The sequence below is a fragment of the Callithrix jacchus genome, chromosome 5 (assembly GCF_049354715.1).
Source record: "Callithrix jacchus isolate 240 chromosome 5, calJac240_pri, whole genome shotgun sequence".
NCBI lineage: Eukaryota > Metazoa > Chordata > Mammalia > Primates > Cebidae > Callithrix > Callithrix jacchus.
Window position 1 is genome coordinate 144,721,502 of NC_133506.1, and position 18,159 is coordinate 144,739,660.

Sequence of the window (18,159 nt, forward strand, 5' to 3'; positions counted from 1 at the left end):
TAGAAGAGACATGAGCTGCCATCTGTCTTTACTACACACCCCTCACTGCATAGTTCAAACAGGGACTTCCGCAAAGTTGTGTGATGAGTTGGTGACAGAGCTCAGCTAGACTCGGCCTGGTCTCCCTGTGCAGCAAAGAGATCAAGTCCAAGGCTCCTTCTGTGGAAATGGGTACTGGATAAGAAGAAATCAATGATGTATCCAAGCAGAGTAGCCTATTAGAGAGCTGAGTGAAAAGGGAAGTAGCCCTCCTGTTCGTGAGGCTGGAAAAGGTGGTCAGCATGCTGACAAGGAGCGAAGCTATGAAGCATTTTCCTTTCTGGGTGAGATGCTCAGCACTGGTGCTACCCTTGGGCATTTGGAGGATCAGAATCCACAAGAACTCAGCCTCCATTTATACATGGGGCCGGGACAAGACCTCATGTGCTCAGTAGAAAGAAATATCTACCCTTTGGAAGGAGTAAGATGTTGGAAAAATAATTAGACACTGAATATTTTCTCTTGTGGATCTTTCAGAGTTTGATTAGGTGCCACACACTCTGATGCTGAAAAGGATAGTCCTACAGTCAATTGTGAAGAAAACTAATGTCCTCTGGCTAAAACAAAACAAAACAAAACAACAAGCCACAGGATAAAGCCTGAATACTTAATGGCAGGTTTGGAGTAGGCCGTGACTCTAAGGCTGTTGCAGCATTCGGTAGGTAGAGGAATAAAGATGTGTGTGCACACACACTGGGTGCAAAATGGCAGCTCAGAGACAAACAAGGCATGTAGATCTGTAAAAAGCATCTCCAGTAGGATTTGGGGATTGTCCTTTGCTGATGAATATCCAAATGTTTACAAGCACTGCAAAGTATCTTTCTATATCTGAATTCCTCGAGCTGTAAGAGATGATTATATCATGTACACGGGTATGCTGTGCACTGGAGAGCATGTTGGAAGGAATCCAGTGGGGATTTGCAGTCCACTTCCCTCCGCCTTGTTCCAATGGAAAGTTGCTCGCTGATATTTTTGTGCCTCGCTGCCCTGCTGCCCCAGTCTGGTTTTGCACTGTGTATTGTCAGTATTCAATATTTCTATATAAATGGTATGAGAATTAGATATTATATTGATAGAATTATTTGTGGGTTGGTAATTGGTGTAGGATTTTGAAGAGATAGAACTGAATGGTACCCTATTGTTTCACAATCCTTTTTCATCTAACATTTATTCCCTATGTTTTTTTTTCAGAAGTTGTAGTTAGATTATTTATTGAGAACAATTTTTAAAAATCCTTCTTTTTTTTTAAAAAAAGGATACAGTGCTCAGACAGAGTCACTTTATAGTGTGATGGGAAGGGTCCCTTCTGATGATCTGTGGTACCCTTGCTAGTAAGTGCACGCCCAGAAACCAGGCCATCATTCCCATTACTTCTAAATCTTTGCTTGGGTCAGAGGGCTTGAGGCCATCTGATGTGTCTGTATTCTCAGAATTATATTTTTTTAAGTGAGAATTTACAGTTATTGTTTAGTTGTTAGGAAAATGACTGCTCTTACCCATCTTTCTCTTTCTTATGTGGGATATCCTGATAGGTAGTCACTTTACCAAAAATAGTGTATGTGTTGGTTTTGGAATGATTGGATTGAACGGGTCTGAAATTGCTTTGACTTCCAGTTTCAAGTTGGAGATGATAAAAGTTCTATTCGATTCGTTAACTGGAATTTAACAAATCGAATTGTTTCTTTGGGGGGTGGGTGGGTGGTGGTGGTGACAACCCATTGGAAAGGCCTGTTAATCAATCTCTCTCTTTCTTTCTCTCCCAAGAGATCTATTGACACATACCATTTATTCTTCCAGCTTCTTTTCTTAAAACCATATAAACAGCTTAGATTTATTTTTCTTTTTCTGAGACCGTTCTTTTCTTTTTTTTTTTTTGAGACAGAGTTTCGCTGTTGTCAACCAGGCTGGAGTGCAATGGCACGTTCTCGGCTCACTGCAACCTCCACCTCCTGGGTTCAGGCAATTCTCCTGCCTCAGCCTCCTGAGTAGCTGGGACTACAGGTGCGCACCACCATGCCCAGCTAATTTTTGTATTTTTAGTAGAGACGGGGTTTCACCTTGTTGACCAGGATGGTCTCGATCTCCTGACCTCGTGATCCATCTGCCTTGGCCTCCCAAAGTGCTGGGATTACTGCCTTGAGCCACCGCGCCTGGCCGAGACTGTTTTTTTCTTTCTTGGTTTTCATATAACCTTAATGTCTCATATTAGTTTTAAAGTCTGATTAGTAAAATAGTTTTGTGTTTTATAATTAGTTATATATGTTTAAATCACCTTCGCATGTATAATTGAACTTTATAGACTTCTTAAAACACAACCTGATAGAAGTACCTTAACTTTTCATCACATGCTCAACCCTTTATATTTTTTGTTCTCATTGTATCTGACCTAGAGGCTCTCTCTTGAGATACTGTAGTTCTGAATCTGCATCCAGAAAGACGTACATGTCCCTGTCTCACTCCGCAGGTCTGGTGGACATTACCAGGAGAACCTGCTCACTTATTTCCTTTTCAAACTGTTGCTAGCTGGCTACCATGTTTATGGCTCTACATGACTTAATATTATTGTTATATACAATATATGCTATATCATATTATATGACATTAAATATCATTATGAAAATATTAAATATCAAAGTATCAAAGCATTATTAATGGCAGACATATTCTTGCCTTCCTTTATATACTCCTGTACAGGCATTCTTTCTTGCTCTAGAATTATAAATTAACTGCAACTTCATAAGACCTGCGACAGAGAAAGGAAAATGATGGTCTCCACTGCAGAGTGTAGAGATAGAAGTGTGGAAAGGTCAAGAAGCTTCTACAAGCTGTTGCTGGGATTGGAAACCAGCTTTGGTTATTCTGAGGAAATTGGATCTAACAAGTGCTTGGTTACAGCTTCCTATAAAGGACAGTTAGGTTCAGCTTTGTTGAAAATCCAATTTTTCTCCTAGATAATACCTAATGATGAGAGAGCTCTTCCGCTCTCCCTGTTGAAAGTTGTTGATTTTCTAGTTGAGTGGTGCTCACTTGAGGGGAGCTGATAGATTTTTGCCTCCTGATCCGAGGTCATTCATTTCTGTGGATGCTATAATAGGTACATGCTTTTTTTGTCATGTCTCAAACACAAACCATTAATGTTTCTGCTCTTTCCCATTTATTCAAGGTATAGAATAGTCTCAGTTTGGCTCCCTTACAGGGGTGGATTGGGGCCAGATATACCACCTGACTGAGCTCCCATATGGAAACCAGGAGACCATGTCTTGGACATTTGCTTATTTCAGAAAAATGCATCAAGACAGCTAATGCCCACCAATTTTGTTCCAGATGTACCCAGTTGGAAACCCTTGAAATTAGAAGTGGTTATGAGATAGAGTTCTGGCCAATGAGATGGGAGCTGAGGGTATCTGAGGAAGCCCCACTTCCCAGATCAAGGTGCTCAGTTCTCTGTTTCTCCTCATGTGGAACACGGCTGTGGATCTGAAGGGGAGCAGCATCTGTGGCACTGATGTGAAATGCCAAACAGGAAGGCTGGTGGAGCAGAGAGACCATGCCCAGGACACGATGTAGCATGCCCAGGACCCTGAGTAGCTGGGATTACAGGCGCCCACCACCACACCTGGCTAACTTTTTTATTTTTAGTAGAGATGGGGTTTCACCATATTGGCTGGGCTTGTCTTGAACTCCTGACCTCGTGATCTGCCCACCTCAGTCTCCCAAAGTGCTGGAATTACAGGCATGAGCCACCATGCCTGGCCTGGAAGTTATTTTATACAAGAATAATTTTGTACATGAAATAAAGTTTGTGTACATTGAACCATCAGAAAGCAAAGGTGTCGTGTCAGTACTCAAAAAGGTTTGGATTTTGGAGCATTTCAAATTTTAGATGTTTGGATTAGGGATATTCAACCTGCATGTGTATATATACTGTTTGTGTGTATGTGTATATACATACATATATTTAATATAGTGTGTATATATACTGTGTGTATATATATATGCATATACCCAGTATATATATGTATATACATATACATGTGTGTGTCTATGTACACACAATATATGCATGTATATATACACACAATGTATACACACACCGTATATACATATATAAACAGTATATATACACTATATTAAAAATATATTTTAAAATAGCTTATTTTATATATAAAACTTATAAATAGTAAACTATGTAGTATATGTGTGTGTGTATATGTGTATATCTATGTGTCTATATATAGATTTTGGTAAAGAATAATACTGTGTAGAGAGACGTATTACCTTACCAAGAGTCAGAACATGTATGAGACTACCATAAATCAATGTGATACTGGTTGGGAATTGACAAAGGTATTCACAGACCTAAATACATGCCGATACATTAAAGAGTGATATCTCAAATAAATGGAATGAATAACTGTGCTGGTATCATTCTGTGTGTGTGTTTGTGGGTGTGTGTGTGTGTGTGTGTGTGTGTGTTTTGAGATGAAGTCTTGCTCTGTTGCCCAGGCTGGGGTGTAGTGGTGAGATCTTGGCTCACTGCAGCCTCTGCCTCCTGGGTTATTCTCCTGCCTCAGCCTCCCAGGTAGCTGGTTACAGGCCCATGCCACCATGCCTGGCTAATTTTTGTGTTTTTAGTAGGGAGAAGGTTTCACCATGTTGTCCAGGCTGGTCATGAACTCCTGACCTCAGGTGAGCCTCCTGCCTTGGCCTCTCAAAGTACAAGGATTACAGATGTGAGCTACTATGCCCCGCCATGCTGGTACAATTCTTAAATAAGTGGCTATGTGTCAGGATAAAGACAGAACCGTACTCTATCCTTTATCATATGTGAAAATAAATTCTGATTGCAGAAATTAAAGACTGACATAAAAACATTGATAAAGACAATCTTAGCCATTACATGTATAATGAGGTTGGGGAAGAACTTCTTAATATTAAGCCAAGGTGCTATAAAGTTTTTGGTATGTTTACGATGTCCAGAACCTCTTTGTATGCCAAAGATGCCATTAAAAGCTTGATATACAAATGAGTGGTCTAGAAAATTACTAAATGTAAACTACTTAATAGGAAATAAAGTTAATAGACAATTCCAAGAGGCTTTACAAAGGGACACTGGGAAGATCAACAAACCAATGGGAAAACGGGCAAAGTGTATGAGGAGATGATAGGGCTCACAAAGGTATGAAAATAAATTCAACTTGACTAACAGTCAAGGAAATGCAAATTAATGTGACAGTGATGACTTACTTGACATAAGATTGAGTACTGTAAAAAAAAACTGTTAATATCTGTTGCTGGCAGGAATATGTGTACAAATAATACTCCAACACATTGCTGGTAGAAATGTGAAGTTTTAAAATCCTTTTATCAAGTTATCCACTACATATTAAAATTTATGGTACTCTAGGAAGAGAAAAAAGATATTAGGTAGAAACTTAGGAAATCTGAATGCAATGTGGACTGTAGTTTAATTTTTAACAACCACATGTCCCTTAAACTCATTAATTCCACATCAGGCAATCGATCTCATAGAATTAAACTCACCAGTATTCCTGGACATATGAACATGAGTCTTTATTGTGACATGCTTCATAATATACAAAGCCTGGAAATAAAGTAAATGCTCTTCATAGGATAATGGCTAAATAAATCATGGAATATTATATCACCATTAAAAAGGATGAATTAGAATTATTATCATTGGCTTGCAAGGATTTTGCAATATTCTTGAGAAATAAAAACAAAATTCAGAAAGTGGCATGATGTCTCATACTTCCGGAACATTGACAACCTCTGATTATGTGTGTAGGTGTGTTCAGACATCTATATAATATTGTATAAACTTGGAGAAAAGTATGGAAAGCTATATAGGTAGTTATCAAAATAACCATGTGTAAATCACTTGTATATTTGTATTAGATGATGCATATATCCACAGAAACAGATTTCCTGGAAGCTAATGGTATTTACACTTCAGGACGTCTGCCCCAGGGCCCCAGGAGGGACCCTACCAATGTCGACATGGCCAATTATTTTTGTGTAATGTAATAGACTTGAGCCTTGTTTGGGTAAGAATGCTATGTCTTTTCACCCAAACTTCCCCTCTCTCACCCTTCTCCTATTAGGAGGCATGTTTTGGGGATCTGGGTATGGGAAAGTTGAGTTGGAAAAAGTTGGGTTTAGAGATGTGTTTACATGATGTGCATTCACTTTTGTGAATAGGTAAATTATTAGCTGTCCCAGCATAGAAATAAGGACCAGAAATGTAATAAGGACCAGAAATGTTCTTCCTGCCTACCTCTGCACCCGGGGTTATGATATGGTGTAGCATTTCTAGAAGTATCAAAATATCAGTGTGGTATATTAAATTTGAAGTATGTGAGTCATATTGGAGAGGAACTGTTTGAAATGTATGGAGCCAGAAGCTAGATTTTTTCACTTACGAAGGAAATTTCATAGCATTTCCTCTGAATTTGACAGCAATCCTAAAAATTTACATGACATATATTGATAAGTAGTGGAGCTGAAAGAAGCTTTACCAAAAGATCATTTAAAAATAATTAATTATAGCTAGAGAAAATAATGAATTCTCTGTTCTTTCTATACAAACTATTTACAAAATTTTCCGGTGAGAAACCATCCACACGAATAAAATTAAAAATATGGAGGAGGAAGTATTATAGACTGTTAATAATATAGTAGTTAATAAAAATAGTATGTTTTCTGGATAATGTGATATATTTTTCAGCCTTCATGAATTTGTAATATGTTGTGATTTTTCTTTCATTCTATGTAAACCTCACTTCTGTGCCCAATTTTGTTTTCCTAATACGGTATTTTTCTTAAAGCAATATTCCTAAATTGTATACATGTTGTATACAAATTGCATCCAGTCCCCACAAAATTTAATATCCTCCTCCTCTGATTTCTGAGTAAATTAATGAGTAAATTAAATGAAAAAATGACTAAACATTTTAGAGTTAATTACGAATGAATTATAGTACTTTGTGTTTTTATATTAAAAGGCTATAAGTGAATATGCAAGAACCAAATGCAATAAGGCTATTCCAGTTCTTCCCTAACCATCGCTTCTCTGAGGATTCATTTTAGATAATTGATGAAGAACTTGAACTTCATCTGGCGCAGACCCCAAGTGGCGTTTGCGTTGCAGAAAACACTGCTATGCCGGCTGGCCAGCAGAGGGCACTGTGCTGTTGGTCTGAGTTGTACACGGAGCGCTCAACCTGCAAGGCGTGGAGAGGTGGATAAGAGAATAAATATTTGATGTGACCAGCCTAGAGCTTACAGTACAAGACAAGAAATTGCTTTGTCTCTCTGACTCTCTGCCTTTGTCTGTCCCATCTCTAATACTCTCTTTCTCTTACACACACACACACACACACACACACGCACAGAATGTTTCATCCATTTATTTCCAGATTTCCAGATTTTACACTTTGGGTAGACATGAATAGGGAAAAGCTTGTTAGAGAAGATGACCCCTTGGGCTATTGGCTCCGAAGAGGAGAAGGATGTGGTTTGATGAACGTTCTAGGAATTTGGAGGAGGATGAAAGGAAGCAAGATAACTTAGTAAGAGCAAATACTTTTCAGAATAAAGTATTTCCATTTAAAGAAGACCTGGACTCTTGATTTCCCTGTGGGGTGAGTTTTAGGGTAAAGACTCTGGTGCTAAAAGCCAGCCTGCTTATCTCAAAGGAATACATACAAATGTTGCACTCTGAGTGCTGTACTCCCGTTTGTTTCTTTTTAGACTCTTACGGGGCAGATGAGAATTTCCCCTTCTTTTATCCATGATCTAGCTGTCAATTGCTGCTGGCAGAAGGAAGAGATTGTGAGGACTGATATCAGATATGAGTAGTTACTAGCTCTTTTTGTGGTGGGAAGTAGTATAGAAATAAATTGGGTTTTTAGTTCCATTTCATGTTCTAATGAAAAGCTTCTTAGGTTTGACCCCTAAAGTTAGCTAAAAGAATTGGATATCCCTTGACAGTTATTATTAAAATAACACATGGAGGTAGTTAAAAGTTCAAGTAGTTTAGAAGTGCTTATCATGAAAATCAATAATCTCCTGCCTCCTCTCCCATCCCAGTCCTGTTTCACCAAAGGCATCCACTTTGAACTCTCTGTGTTTTTAATTCATTTGGGGTTTCTACCATTGTATACTCATTTCTAGTATAACTTGCTTTCCTGCCTTGTTCTTCCCCTTAAACAATTTTTTTTGCATATTAATACTTATCTTTTCTGTCAGATCAGTACACATTTATATTATATAACCTCTCTATATATTTTAAGATAAATATCCTAGAATAATCTCTTGGTTTTACCCCTTCACCTCTGCACCCACCATCTTCTTGCCAGATAAACTGGCTGCCCTGTAGATGTGTTGCTATAAAGTAGTCATCCCAGAACTTTCTTACTGCTTTCTTGAGTTATATTCCCTGATATTTAGACACTGTTGGGGAGTGCGGTAGGGGTGGGGTTGCTTTCTTGATTACTGTCTTGTATTGTTGAAGCACATCTTGCTGTAATGGGCTTCCTAAAAAAGCTTCTGTGAAAAGTAGATTTGAGTGTCTAATAGCTTGGCTGGGTATAGAAATATAAAGTATCACTTTAGTGGTCTGTGTTACTATGAAGTTCAATTTCATCTTGATTTTTTTTCTCTTTATAAATAGGCTCTTTTAAATATCTTTATATTTTATAAATATTTAGTATTTTATAATGAAAAATTTTGGTATATGTCTCTTATTGTTTTAGATACTTGATGTACCCTTTCAGTCAGAAACCTTTTTTCTTAGAGTTCTAGGAACTTTTTCTGTATAACTTGCTAATATTATCTTTCTCTGGTTTCTGTGCCACTCTTAATGGTTGGATATTGGTCTTGTACTTGTACTATTAAGTCTCTTTTATTTTGCATCTTGGTTTTTTGGTTTTACTTTTTTGGGAAATTTGCTTAGTTTTATTTTTCACTTCTTTTTTTTGCATTATTTTAATTAGCCTAGCATGCTTCCAATTGCCAATATCTATTTTATTCTGTTTCCTTTTTAGAAACACAATGTTATTCTTGTTTTATATGAATGTATTATCATCTTATGACTCTGAGGATATTAGCATTAGCATTACTCCAAGCTTTAAGACATTCTTTTAAAGTTTGCTGTACTGTTTCTGCAGGTCTCCCCTTTCTTCTGTATTCATTTTTAAATCTCCTTTTCATGGTGGAGGTTTTCCACACATATTCGATAATTTTTCAAAGAGAAAGTGTAGCAGACTGTTGGGGTGCTCTGTGAGTACAGGCCAGATAGCAAGTTTCACTTCTTGGTGAAGGACTTTTGGACAGGAGTGTAAGAGGTTTGTATGGGTGCTCTGGGAATACTCTTTGGCTGTGGATGTAGCAGCCTGGCTGTGTAAGATTTCTGTGCACCCAGAAGAAGGGGGCTTATGAGAGAGGAATCGTGCTGCTTTTGTGAAGCCTTTTGCTTTGAACTCTTTATAATATATCTTGTGCGGTTCCTCCAGACTCAGCCCTGGTTTCCTGTGTCAGCTCCTCTGTGTGTGGATTTCAGACGCCTTCCTTTGCATTCTCTGCTGGCCGCAGACCCTTTTCCATCATTGGTGTCTCATGAGTCTCTTGAGCTCTGTAGGCTGTTCCCTTCCTGTCCACAGGCTCTCCTGTCTCTGACACCCTGGGCTTGTGCCTGCCTCTGCCCTGCCTAATATATGACGATGATAGTTAATTTTCTGTGTCAACTTGGCAGGGCTATGGGGTACCCAGGCATCCAGTTGAACATTATTCTGAGTGTGTCTGTGAGGGCTTTTCTGGATGAGGTTAATGTCTGCTTCAGTAGAGTGAGGAAAGCAGGCGGCCTCCCTAGTGCAGGCAGCCCCATCAAACAGTTGAAGGCCTGACCAGAACAATCCTCTGCAGAGTAAGAGGGAGCCTCTCCTGCCCGACAACCTTCAAACTGGCACATTAGCTTTTCCCACCTTCAGAGCTACTGAAACAACAGTTATTCCCGAGTCTCTAGCCCGCCAGCCTTTGGACTGGAACCACACCATTGACTAGTTCACCCATCCCCACTGCCGGCATCCGGGTTTTCCACACTCCATAGTTGTGTGTGCCAATTCCTCATCATAAATCTCTATATGTTTCCTAGCGGCTCTGTAATAGGTGTGACATAATGACACTCCTATTATAAGTGAATTATTATTTTTTAAATGGATCAACATATCTTCTGAGAAACCATTTGTGAAGGTAGAGCCTGTTCATCTGCCTCTCAGGTCAGGCCCCTTCCGTAGGTGGCAGCCCCTCTCGTGGGCTTCTCTCTCACTGCAGTTCATACGCAGAAGGCGTCTTGCAGGCACGTTCAACTTGTTTGGCAAAAGCAGAAAGAAGACTATTTTAGAAAAAAGAAAACCCCACATCTTAGCTAATGATTCCATTTCTGGTTGTGTGTGTGTGTTTTAAACCGTGTATTTTTACATTCATTTCTAGTATGGTAGTGGTGTTCCTGTAGGCAGAAGCAGTAAATGTGTTTCCATTTCACAATTGTGAGTCTGAAGTTGGGCAGCCTTGAATCTGGTCTTTACTGCTCTTAGCATCCTGGACATACAGACTTACTTAACTCATGTCTCTATGTTAGATTTCACTTAGACACCCACATGGATGGGTTCACTTTATGAAAATGTGAGCTGTACACTTTGGTTTTCTGCACTTTGCGATATATGCATGATAAACAGGAAAATGTCAGTTAGAATTATGCACTTGGATGCAGTTTGACAATGATGTGAGAAATCCAGAAAGAGAATAATATAGCTCGCCTCAGATTTTTAACTCTACAACATGGAGGATGGATAGATATGGCTTTCTACCCAGACCTAAATTAAACATTTGTGCTTTCCATACTAGAGCTCTCTGTGTACCAATCATCTCAGCTCCTGAGGTTCTTCCAACTTGACCACTTCAGTTTAGCTTTCTATCCAGGTCTTGTCTGATGTTGTAGTTCCTGAACGCTGTCTCCTTGGGAAGTGTCCTTTCTGACAAGGTATGTCCTCCCTGAGAACCAGTTCTCCCCTGACTGAGGGCAGAGACGTTTGGGACCTGAACAGGACGGGTTTAGGCACTTGCATTTGGATCACTCGATTTCAGAGTGGCTGCTCCACCTTACTTGGTTTGTAGCATGCCAGCATGTAGGGCTGCTTTAAACCTTTCCTTGTAGTAGGGATTATTTCTCTCTATTTGGAAAGAATATACTGAATTCTGAATGAAAGACCAAATGTGATAAAGTTCAATGCAATGTGTCTTAGTGTTAGAGTTTGATACCTTGACCTGTTGCTTTTCTTTTGGGGCAGTGGCTGCATGGGGCCTGAATTGTGACAATTCCTGTGCTTGTTGAGGCCAGGTATTTTTATAACCAGTATTTGTTGTTTTTTTTTTTTTAATTGAAAATTGAGAATCTCATTTAAAAGGATCCTTTCCTTGCAGTGCAAAATTAAATAAATCTCACAGCTCATGTTTTCTTTGGTTCTTATACTGTAAGTTTCCCATTTTTTCTTTTTCTTTTTGAGATGGAGTGTCACTGTCTTGCCTGGGCTGAAGTGCAGTGGCGCTATTTCAACTCACTGCAACTTCTGCCTCCTGGGTTCAAGCAATTCTGCTGCCTCAGTCTCCCAAGTAGCTGGGATTATAGGCACCTCCCACCACGCTTGGCTAATTATTGTATTTTTAGTAGAGACGGGGTTTCACCATGTTGGTTAGGCTGGTCTCGAACTCCTGACCTCAAGCAATCCACTTGCCTCACCCTCCCGAAGTGCTGGGATTATAGGCGTGAGGCACCATGCCCGGCCACATTTTTCTGCTCACTTTGGCAGCACACACACTAAAATTGGAACGATACAGAGAAGATTAGCATGGTCCCTGTGCAAGGATGACACACAAATCCATGAAGTGTTCTATATCTTTAGAGTTAAAAAAAAGAAAGAATAAATCACTTTGGTAAAACCTGCTTTTCAATAATGTCACATTTAATATTAGCCATAAACATCTGATGTCTTGCATTTGGAATTGGTTATCTAAAAGTTGTTCACACTATAAGATCTGCCTGGCAGCACGCTCAGTGGTCAAAATGTTATCTTCTTCTCAGCTCATGTTTCCGTGCAAGTGTTGAGATAAAGTGTTTCATGTCCATAGTTATTTATTGAATAATGCATTGAGCAACAGAACAGATTTGGAAATCTGATAAGAGCAGGGCAGTCATACTATTTAATAGGAATTATAGGTAGACTCTAATTTATGGACTTACCTTCAAGAGTGCATTGTAGGTTGATTGATCAGCAGTCAACTTCCATTTCACTCATTGGATGTATTTTGTAACAGATAGTCTGAAAGAGCCTGTGTGAGCCATAATAAAGGACTATACAGCATTATAGCACCAATACCTGCCCTGGTCCAATTACTGCATTCTGGAAACAGGCTATGGCATAAGGCAGTGTCCGACATCCTTTTTCCCTGCTGTAGACTAAGAAATGGGAACATGTTGAAAATAGAAATGACGATGTTTTCAAATGAACGCATTGACCTTTATTTGTAACTGGTGAGATTTCAGTGGTTTCCTATTAATAAAATGAAGTGAAAATTTCTTGTAAGGTGTTCATATGTTAACATTGACAGGCTCTGTTTATCAGTGGGAATTCTTGTATTCAAGTTTATTTCCAGAATACAATTTGGGAGGATGGTTGGCAAAACCTAAGGAATTGATGCCAGATGTGGAAGGCCATGGGCTTTGCCATCCATTGGAATATCCTCCGGGGTGGCTCCCAGGTATGCAGTGACGTCCATCAAGAGAAGTGGCAGAGGGCCACTGAGGAGGTGTTGCTCTTGTTCTTTCCCTTGACTGGGTGAATGCACTGTTAAGGGATCAGTGAATTAAACTGCCTAATGTTTAGTGTTACTACCTTGTCCTTAACTTTCAATCATCTGGAACTTCCTGCTGAGTGAATATTTGGGAGGAGGAAGGTGAATGATTTCCTACCGGGAGCCAGCTAGGATCGAAGGCTTCCAGAGCATGGTCATGGAAAGCTGGACCTGCTCACAGAGTCAGCTTCTTGTGGGGAGGATTAAAGACCCCTTTATTCTTTCAGTAAATATTGAATGCTTACTGTACGTTGGGCAGATATAAGAAATGTGTTTTTCCGTGGAATGCGGGAGAATAAGGCAATTGTTTTTGGCTGTCTTTACACCTTAACGTGGATTTACCGTTTTCATTTTGAGGATGAGTGTTAAGCTAGCTTAATTTCTGGGTTTCTGGAGGCTTGCTTGAAGGGGAAGTTACACTGTGAGTAGCTACTGAACTTCGCCTCTTTTAGATCGGCCTCTGGAGAACAGCTGTCAACTTCAATTTTTCTCATTGCTGGAATCAGACTCTGGCATTGTCTGTGGCTTCTTGCTTTCTGCCGCATTCTGGAAGTCAGAGTCTTATGGTGCGGTGTTATTTGTGAGGATCAGATAGACACAGACCCATATTTTTGCCAGACCCCATTTCCTAATGGATTGTTTACCATATGCACCTAATTATGATTTAGGGAGAGGAGCATGTCCAACATACATGTAACAAGATCCACCCCATGAGTCAGGCCCTCAGAGGAGGGGTTTGTGGATGGATATTATTTTCAGGTTTTGTCCTCTCCTGGAAAGCCTCCAGACCTTCCTATCTCCCGAAATGAAAAAGGCCAGTGTGTTGACATGAGTGGCAAGGCCAATGCGCTGGCCCTTCATCCTGTCCATGTCAGTTCTCTTCATACTTCTCCATCTCCACTTGCCCAAATTGGGCTCTTCACTGTCCCTCCTACAGGAGGAGCAACTGGAGCTCTCCCACCTTGCTTTTTCTGCACCTGCTGTCCCCTCCCTCTGCAAAGCTCTTCCCTGTTTGTCCATGAGACTTGCTCATTTAGGGCTTAGTTCATGGCTCACCTTCTCAGTGAAACCTCCCCTTGCCACTCTGTTGAAAATAATTTCTTCCTCCCAGTCCCAGCAGGTGTACCCTTCTGTATCCTCCTTCCCCGACTTGTTTTCCTCTGCAGTGTTCATCACCATCTATGCTGATGCGTGTTCTATTTATGTTTGAAAAATCTTGTTTCTCCTTTAGAGTGCAATCTCCTTGAGGGTGTCCATTTCTGACCACCTGGTTCCCTTCAGTATCTTCAGGGCCAGGCACACTGCCCTAGTGGGTAATTAGGACTGAGGAAATATCTATTGCACATGGTGGATGGATGGATGAATGGATGGATGAATTTTTGATAAACCTCTGACATCTTCATGTCACCCAATTTCAGGAAACACTGGCCTCATGTTTAGAGGGAGACAGAGTGAATCACAGAGAAATGTTCCTGTTTGCTCTTGGTCATTTATCTCCAGCACCCAAGCTCTAAGATCTTGGGTTTCCATGCAGCTAGAGCCCCTCCTTGCTGTGATAGCTGGGAGGGCAGTGATGCAGACACATGTGTTTCATCCCACAACTGGGAATATCTTTAGGGGAGGGGTGGCTTATTTACTTGGGTGAATAAACTATCCTGTTGGGAAGTTCTGTCATTCACCCATTTACCCCTGGAGATGTTTTTCTCCTGGCAGAGTGAATGGTAAAACATCTTATTAAATTTTAAAAAAACATAATAGTTGTATTAACACATATTTTAAAAGTATGTGTGATACTTCGATACATTCATATAATATGTAAAGATCAAATCAAGGTAATTGGGATATCAATGCCTTAAATATTCTTTTTTTATGCTAGGAACTTTGAATTATTCTCTTCTAGATATTTTGATTATATCTTCTAGATATTTTGAGGGGTATGACAGATTATTGTGAACTATAGTCACCCTGCTGATCTTTCAAATACCAGCTCTTATTTTCTCTACCTAACGGTGTGTCTGCACCCATTAATCCACCTCTCTTCATCTCTTCCTCATGCTACCCTTCCTGGCCTCTGGTCACCACCAGTCTACCCTTTTCATGGGATCCACTTTTCAAGCTCTAACATGAGTGAGAACATGTGATATTTGTCTTTCTGTGCCCGGCTTATGACCTCCAGTTCCATTTATGTTGCTGCAAATGACAGGATCTTGTTCTTTTTTGTGGCTGAATAGTCCTCCATTGTGTATATATGCCACATTTTCTTTGTCCATTCACCCATTGATGGCCACTTAGGTTGATTCTATATTTTCGCTATTGTGAATATTCTGAATATTCACAATATTCAGAAAATTCACAATATTCAGTGCTGCAATAAATATGACAGTACAGATATCTCTTTGACGTATTGATTTTCTTTCTTTTGGATCTATAGCCAGCAATGGAATTGCTAGATTATATGGAAGTCCTTATTTTTGGTTTTTTGAGGAACCTCCATGCTGTTTTCTATACTGGCTGCACTAACTTACTTTCCCACCATCAGTGTACAAGGGTTTCATTTTCTGCATATCCTTGCCAGCATTCAATCTTCCCTGTCTTTTTTATAATAGTCATTAACACCGTGGTGAGATGATATCTCATTCTGGTTTTAATTTGCTATTTTCTGATAATTAGTGATGTTGAGCATTTTCCTGTTGGCCATTTGTATGTCTCTTTTGATAAATGTCTATTCAGATCTTTTGTCCATTTTTAAACTGTATTTCTTTATTTATTTTTGCTGTTGAGTTGTTTGAGCTCCTTATTATATTCTGGTTATATTCTCCTTATATATCCCTTGTCAGATGAATAGCTTGTATTTTCTCCCATTCTGTGCGTTGTCTCTTTGCTGATTGTTTTCTTTGTTCTGCAGAAGGTTTTTAGCTTGATGTAACCTTATTTGTCTATTCTTGCTTTGGTTGCCTATGCTTTTGAGGTCTTATACAAAAAAATCTTTGTCTAGACAATGTCCTGGAGTATTTCCCCAATGTTTTATTTTAGTAATTTCCAGTTTCAGGTCTTAGATTTGAGCCTCTAATCTGGTTTTATTTGATTTTTGTATGATGACAGATAGGGGTCTAGATTTCTTCTTTGGTATATAATTACCAGTTTTCCCAGCATCATTTATTGAAGAAATTGTCCTTTACCTACCATATGTTCTTGGTGCCTTTGTTAAAATGAGTTGACTATAAATGCATGACTATATATCTGAGTTCTCTCTATTTCTCTTTTTTTAATAGATGGGGTCTCACTCTGTTGCTGGTGTCAAACTCCAGGCCTCAAGGGGTACTCCTACCTTGGCCTCCCAATGGCTTCTCTATTCTGTTCCATTGGTCTATGTGTCTATTTGTATGCCAGTATCATGCTGCTTTGGTTACTATAGCTTTGTAGTATATTTTGAAGTCAGGTAGTGTAATGCCTCCAGCTTTGTTCTTTTTGCTCAGGATTGCTTTGGCTATTCAAGATTTGTGGTTCCATATAAGCATTAGGATTTTTTTTCTGTTTCTGTGAAGAGTCATTGGTATTTTGATAGGGATTATATTGAATCTGTAAATTGCTTTGAGTAGTGTTGTCACTTGAACAATATTAATTCTAATCCATGAACATGGAATATTTTTCTGTTCTTTGGTGTCCTCTTCAATTTATTTCACCAGTGTGTTAGTAGTTTTTTGTATATAGATTCTTTACTTTTCTGGTGAAATTGATTCCTAGGTATTTTACATTCTTTGTAACTGATATTGTTTTCTTGATTTTTCAGATTGTTTGCTGTTGGCATATAGAAATCCTACTGATTTTTATATATTGATTTTATATTCTGCAACTTATGATCATGTCCTCTGTGAACAAGGATAATTTGACTTTTTTCTTTCCAGTTTGGATGCCTTTTATTTCTTTCTCTTGCCTAATTTCTCTGGTTGGGATTTCCAATACTATGTTGAATAACAGTGGTGAAAGTGGGCATTCTTATCATGTTCCAGATCTTAGAGGAAAGGCTTTCAATTTTTCCCAATTCAGTGTGATATTGGTTGTGGGTTTGTCAGATATGCCCATCAATATTTTGAAGTATGTTTCTTCTATATCTAGTTTGTTGAGGACTTTTATCATAAAGAGATGTTGAATTTTGTCAAATACTTTTTTCAGTGTCTACTGAAATGATCACATGGTTTTTGTTCTTGGTTCTGTTAATGTCATACGGATTTATAGATTTGTATGTGTTGAACTATCCTTGCATCCCTGACAAGAATTCCACTTGATCATGGCAAATAATCTTTTTAATATCCGTTTTGCTGGTATTTTGTTAAGAGTTTTTCCACCTACCAGCTGGGTGCAGTGGCTCATGCCTATAATCCCAGTAGTTTGGGAGGTCGAGGTGGGTGAATCTCTTGAGGTTAGGAGTTCAAGACCAGCCTGGTCAACATGGTGAAACACCGTCTCTACTAAAAATACAAAAAGATAGCCAGGGGTGGTGGCATGTGCCTGTAATACCAGTTACTCTGGAGGCTGAGGCAGGAGACTAGCTTGAACCCAGGAGGTACAGGTTGCAGTGAACTGAGATCATGCCACTGCCCCCAGCCCGGGTGTCAGGGCTAGACTCCGTCTCAAACAAAACAAAACAAAACAAAAAAACAAAAAAGAATTTTTGCATCTATGTTCATAAGTAACATTGGACTATGGTTTTCTTGACTGGCTTTAGTATCAGGGTAACACTGGCCTCACAGAATGAGTTTGGAAGTATTCTCTGATCTTCAATTTTTTTGGAAGGCTTTAGGAGATTTTTTTTTTTGAGTCAGGGTGTCACTCTCATTGCCCAGGCTGGAGTGCAGTGGTGTAATCTTGGCTCACTGCAACCTTGACCTCCTGGGCTTAGGTCCTCCCAACTCAGCAGCCTCCTGAGTAGCTGGGACTTCAGGCACACACCGCCTTGCCTGGCTAGGTATTAGTTCTTTAAATGTTTCACAGAATTCAGCAGTGAAACCATCTGGTCCTGGACTTTTGTTTAATGGGAGACTTTTTATTATGGCTCTGATTTAGTTACTTGTTATTGATTGGTTGAGTTTTTCTGTCTCTTTATGGTTCAGTCTTGACAGGTTTTATGTGCCCTATAATTTATTCATTTCTTCTAGGTTTCCAATTTGTTGGTGCATAATTGTTTATGAT

General features: G+C 39.3%; 1 protein-coding gene and 1 non-coding gene across 9 annotated transcripts in view; both read left to right on the forward strand.

Moving 5' to 3' along the window:
• ATP8A2 (ATPase phospholipid transporting 8A2) overlaps positions 1 to 18,159 on the forward strand; it is a 660,345-nt gene that overhangs the window by 117,427 nt on the left and 524,759 nt on the right. The gene's annotated exons all lie outside the window — the stretch shown is intronic.
• On the forward strand, positions 11,912 to 12,018 carry LOC118154217 (U6 spliceosomal RNA). The gene has a single exon (XR_004744109.1). It is a non-coding gene; the product is annotated as a U6 spliceosomal RNA (small nuclear RNA).